The following is a 6,000-nucleotide window of genomic DNA, read 5'->3' as shown; positions in this document are numbered from 1 at the left end:
GAAGGACACAATTTTAAGAGATACTTTACCTAACAAATGCAAGCGGTGTAAATTGGTTCTTCGTACCCTCAATGATTCCCCAACAATAAAAATGAAATACAATGAAATAAACTATATGTTGTCTATAAGTAACTGACTTCAAACATATCATGGATAAGTTGAAAAATGGATAAATATAACATGGATAAGTTGAAAATAAAGGATAAATATATATATATATATCATAAGTATATATATCATAATATACATATCATAAGTATATATATCATGAAAACACTAATCAAAAAAGTTAGACTGGATATATTAATATCAGAACAAAAAGAATTATCGGTGATAAATAGAGGCATTATATCATGAAGCAGCAAACTGTACAGTCCTTGTTGCAAAAATATAATTCTGTTATAATAGTACAAAACAAGCCATAGAGATACATAAATGAATAAAACAGGTGGCAGGCTGGATTTTGTCAAAGAGTCATAGTTTGTTGAATCATACACTTTATATAAAAGTAAAATGGTCTTAATATACCTATCTTGGTCAAAAGGGTATGTATATTATGCGTGTACCTATCAACAGAGCTTCAAATACATAATAGAAAAAAACAAATACATAATAGAACTTAGAGAAGAGATAAAACGATAATTATAGTTTAATATTTCAGCAGTCCTCACTCAGTAACAGAAGTAGTTGGCAGAAAATTTGCAAAGATATAAAAAAAACTGAACCAAATTAATTCAATTGACATGTACATATAGCATATTTCACCAACAACAGTTGAATATATATTTAAGTAAGTAAGAAAGTACTAATGGAACATCAATAAAGTAAAACCACATCCAAGGTCATAAAATAAATCTTATAATTTTAAAGAAGTAAAATCCTACGAAGTATATTTTCTGACTACACAAATTAAACTATATATCAATAAGAAGGTAAAAGGAATCTTAGAAATTAAACTATATACTTATAAATAATCAATTATTCAAAGAGGATGTCTCAAGGAAAATTAAAGATATTATGAACTAAAAATGAATAAGCATATTAAATTTGTATGACGCAGATAAAGTAGAGCTTAGAGGGAAACTTATAGCATGAAATGCTCATATTAGAAGAATGATCTCAAATCAACCATTTAAGATTCCACTGTAAGAAACTAGAAAGAGAAAAGTAAACACAAAGCAAAGAAGGCAGTAATAAAAATAAGAGTAGAAATCAAAGAAACCGAAAATGGGAATCAATAAATGAAATCAAAATATGTTCTCTACAAGATAAAAATAATTGATAATTATCAGACAAGATTGATAAAGAATAAAAGAAAGAAGATACAAATTACCAATATAAAGTATGAAGAAAAGGCTATCACTACATACACTACAGACATTGTAAAATATAGTAAAGGAATACTGTGAAAAACTCTACACAAATAAATTTAACAACTTCAATTAAAAAAAAAAACAGATCCTCAAACACCATAACCTGCTCAAATACACCAAAAATTAAAGAGACAACCTGAATAGTATTACATTAAAAAATTTTATCTGCAGTCAAAATCCTTCGGAAAAAAAAAAAAAAGTCTCTGGGCCCAAATGGTCTCCCTGACAAACTGCACCAATTTGTGAAGAAATTGCAATACTTTTATACAATGTATTTCAGAAAACAGAAGAGAAAGAAATACTACCTAACTCATATGACTACCATTACCTTTATATCAAACCTGACAGAGACAATAGAGAAAAAGAAAACTATACAATAATATTTCTCACATGGATGTAATGAAAATTTTTCAAGAATATATTAACAAATTAAATCCAACAATATACAAAAAAAGAAAACCACCACAATTAAGTAGAATTTATTCTAAAAATGTATGGATGGTTCAACATTTGAAAATTAATCAATATAGTCCACCATAGCAATACTCCAGACAAGAACAAAATATATGATCCTTAAATTAATGCAAAAAATAGCTTTTGACAAACTCTAACATCTATTCATGATAAAAAAAAAAAAAAACTCTCAGTGACTAGGAATAAAAGGGGACTTCTTCAATCATCTATCATGTAGTAGATAATAGAGGTCATCTACCCCAAAACCCAGAGTGAAAGACTGGATGTTTTCTTCCTAGAATGAGAAACAAGGCAAGGACATACACATTCACCATCATATTGGAAGTCCTAGCCAGTTCAATAAAGTAAGAAAAAGAAATAAAATGTATAAATATGTAAAGAAAGTAAATTGTCCCTGTTTGCAGATGATATGACTGTTTATGTCATCTGCAAACAGAATCCCAAGGACTCTACATCAAGATATAGGAGGGTGACTGCTTACAAACAGCAAGAAAAATCTATTCTATTTCAATATACTATGAGTGTTCACTAGAAAAAAAATTTTTAAAGAATTACCATTTATTATAGCTCAAAAAAAAAAACTGAAATACATGAATGCATTTAAGTATGGATCTGTGTATTTAATTATATGTGCTTTTATTACATGTTCAAATTCATGTGAACACTACAGCAGTAAAAATACAGAGCAATTCCATTACAACGACCTATAGAGCTAGCCTTTTTTAGTGCCTTCCTGACCCATTAGCAACTACTAGTTAGTTCATGGCCATATTTTGGCATAAAAAAGGTTGTATAATGGAATTATATGGTATGAAGCCTTTAGAGACTAACTTCTTCACTCAACATAATGCCCTTAAGATCTATCCAAATTATTGAATGAATCAACAATTTCTTTATTTCAGAATAGTATATCAACAATTCGAATGATTTTCATAGGTACTATAGTGAGTGCAAGCCTACTTTTAAAAGGCAATATACTGTATGATTAAACATGTGACATTAAATAGAGACATTAAAAAGAAAAAATACAGTGGTTGGGAATAGATCAGTGAATTAAAATGCAAGACTATAAAATAGAGTGAATGAGGTTTTGGAGAAATATAGAGGTACCATTTCTTTTTAACCATTCACCTGTTAAAAAACAGTGGGTTAATTCCAGTTTGGGGCTATTATTTTAAAAGCTCTATGAACATCTATGTATACATTTTTATGTGAATGTAAGTTTTTATTTTCTGGGATAAATTCCCAAATATGCAATAGATGGGTCATGTGATAAGTGCATGATTTTCTGGTAAAAACAAAACTGCCATATTCTTTCATAGCATGGCTGTATCTTTTTATGTTCCTACCAGCAACATGGTCTCTCCACATCAACATCAGCATTTCATGTTGTCACTGTTATTTCTAACTTTAGCCATTCTGTTAGGAACTCAGTGACATATTTTATAGTTTTAATTTTTTATTCCTATGGCTAATGAGATTGAATATCTTTTTGTGAGATTATCTTCTATCTTACTAATCTCTTTAGTGAACTATCTCTATATGTCTCCCCTCCCCCACCCCCAGCCCAGTATATTGCAGGGGTACCAAGTTTTGGTTATGTAATTTGTTTTTGTACAGTTTGAGTCAAAGTTATAAGTATGCCCATTAGGTGTGAATTTATCCATTCCCTCCTCTCCCTCCCACCTGCTTGATTTCTGTTGAATTTCACTTCCATTATGTTCACACAAGTGTTGATCAATTACCTCCAATTTAGTATTGAGTACATGTGGTAACTGTTTTTCCATTCTTGAGATACATCACTTAGAAGAATGGTCTCTTGTTTCATCCAGTTTGTTACAAAAATACTAGATCACCATTTTCTTTTTATATCTGAATGGTATTCCATGATATAAACATATGTAGGTTAATATTTAAAAATAAACTTATCCTACATCAAGCACACAAAGTAAATTCAGTGTGAGTTTAAAATGACTTGCTTTTCTTCCAGAGGCTTAAAGAGACCTGGACCCCCCCTGGGTTACTCACAGAGTTAGGCTTTTTTGGAATTGTAAAATTCCTTAGGCCTTTTCTCTGAAGCAGTACACCCTGTGAAGCCTGAGATCCAAGGGTATGCCACCCTTCCTCAGAGATATGGGCCAGAGGGTTGACATATGTTAACAACATATTGTCAGAGGTCTATAGGTACTCTGTCCTGAGGGAAGGACACAGTCGTTACTTCATACTGAGTAAACTGAGTGAATGCTTGAAGATATTCTTCTATTAACTCTGTTCCCCTATGGCTGCTTTCGTCTTTGTGCCCTGCTCGGAAAACTAGTCACTGTTTAGAGGAAGAGATTTACTACACAAATGGTTGCATTGATATGATAAATATTTCCTTTCAAGTTAAATTACAGATATGTAAAAAAGAAGACAAGATGATGGAACTAATAGATAATAGATTAGGTGTGTACGTGACTGGAAGAGTATAAAACTAAAACTTGAAATAAAAAATTTTGCTATATGCCATCCCACGGTGTATAGTCTGTTTCTTGACATAATAATTACAGGAGCGAGTTTACACCTACACCAAAGCTGCTGCTCGTTCGTGTCTCTGGTCACGCAACAAACATACCACATTTTATTAATCCACTCATGTTGGTGGACACTTGGGTTGTTTGTACATCTTTGCAACTGTATGCTGTGCTGCTATAAACATTCAAATGTAAGTGCCTTTTTGATAAAATGTGCTTTTTATCTTTGGCTAAATACTTAGTAGTGGGAATGCTGGATCAAATGGTGCGTCTTAGTTCTTTGAGGTATCTCCATACTATTTTTCATAAAGATTGCACTAGTTTGCAGTCCCACCAACAGTATGTGTTACTTTCTCTCCACATCCATGCCAGCATTTCTTGTTTTGGGATTTTTTTGATAAGGGCCATTCTCATTCAAGTTAGAAGATATCTCATTACGGTTTTGATTTGCATTTCTCTGATGATTAGAGAGATGTTGGGCTGTTGGATGTTGAGATGTTGGTTTGTTCTGGAGTTCTTTTTCTTCCTGATTGAACTTAGGTAGGTTATGTGTTTGCAATAATTTGTCTATTTCTTCCACATTTTCAAATTTATAAGCATAGAGATTTTTGTAGCATTCTGAGATGATATTTTTTAGTTCTGTAATTTCAGTGGTGATTTGTCCTTTTTCATGTCTGATTGAGCTTATTAAGAGTCCTTTGTTTTCTGTTTCTGGTTAATCTAGCAAGAGGCCTCTCAATTTTGTTTATCTTTTCAAACAACCAAATTTTTGTTTCACTAATCTGTATAATTCTTTTGTTATCAATTTCATGTAGTTCTTCTCTGATCTTGGTTATTGCTTTTCTTCTGCTGGATTTGGGATTGCATTCCTTTTCCTTTTCCAGTTCCTTCAAATGATTCATTATGTTGTTGATTTGTGGTCTGTCTTTTGGATGTAGGCATTTAAGGCAGAGTTTTCTCTGAGGACTGCTTTTGCTGTATCCCACAGATTTTGATAATCTGTATCCCCATTATCACTTAATTCAAAGAATCTTTTTATGTCCATTTGTTTCTCCTATTTGACCCAACTATCACTTAGGAATAGGTTGTTTAGTTTCCATGACTCTGTGTAGAGATGAGTTTTTCTGTTGGAATTTATTTCTAGTTTTATTCTACTGTGGTCTGATACATGGTATAATTTCTAATTTATTTAAATTTATTGAGACATGTCTTGTGGCCTAGGATATGATCAATCTTAAAGAACATTCCATGAGTTGATGAGAAGAACATTTATTTATTACTTGGGAGGTAGATGCTCTGTAAATGTCTATTAGGTCCATTTGTTGTAGAGTTCCATTTAAGTCAATTGTTTATTTGCTAATATTCTGTTTAGAGGATCTGTCCACTTCTGTCAGTGGTGTATTGAAGTCTCCAACTATTATGTGCTACTGTTTATCATTTTCTTTAGGTTGAGTAAGATGTGCTTTATGAATCTGGGTGCTCCTATGTTAGATGCATAAATATTTAGGATTGTTAAATCTTGTTGAATTATTACCTTCACCGTTATATAATGACTATTTTTGTCTTTTTGTTGGTGGTGTTGATTTGAGTCTATATTATCTAATATGAGAATAGCCATACCAGCTTTCTTTTGGTTTCCA

The sequence above is a fragment of the Nycticebus coucang genome, chromosome 1, assembly GCF_027406575.1.
Source record: "Nycticebus coucang isolate mNycCou1 chromosome 1, mNycCou1.pri, whole genome shotgun sequence".
Lineage (NCBI taxonomy): Eukaryota > Metazoa > Chordata > Mammalia > Primates > Lorisidae > Nycticebus > Nycticebus coucang.
The sequence above is the reverse complement of the archived record's forward strand: the minus strand, read 5'-3'. Positions refer to the sequence as shown.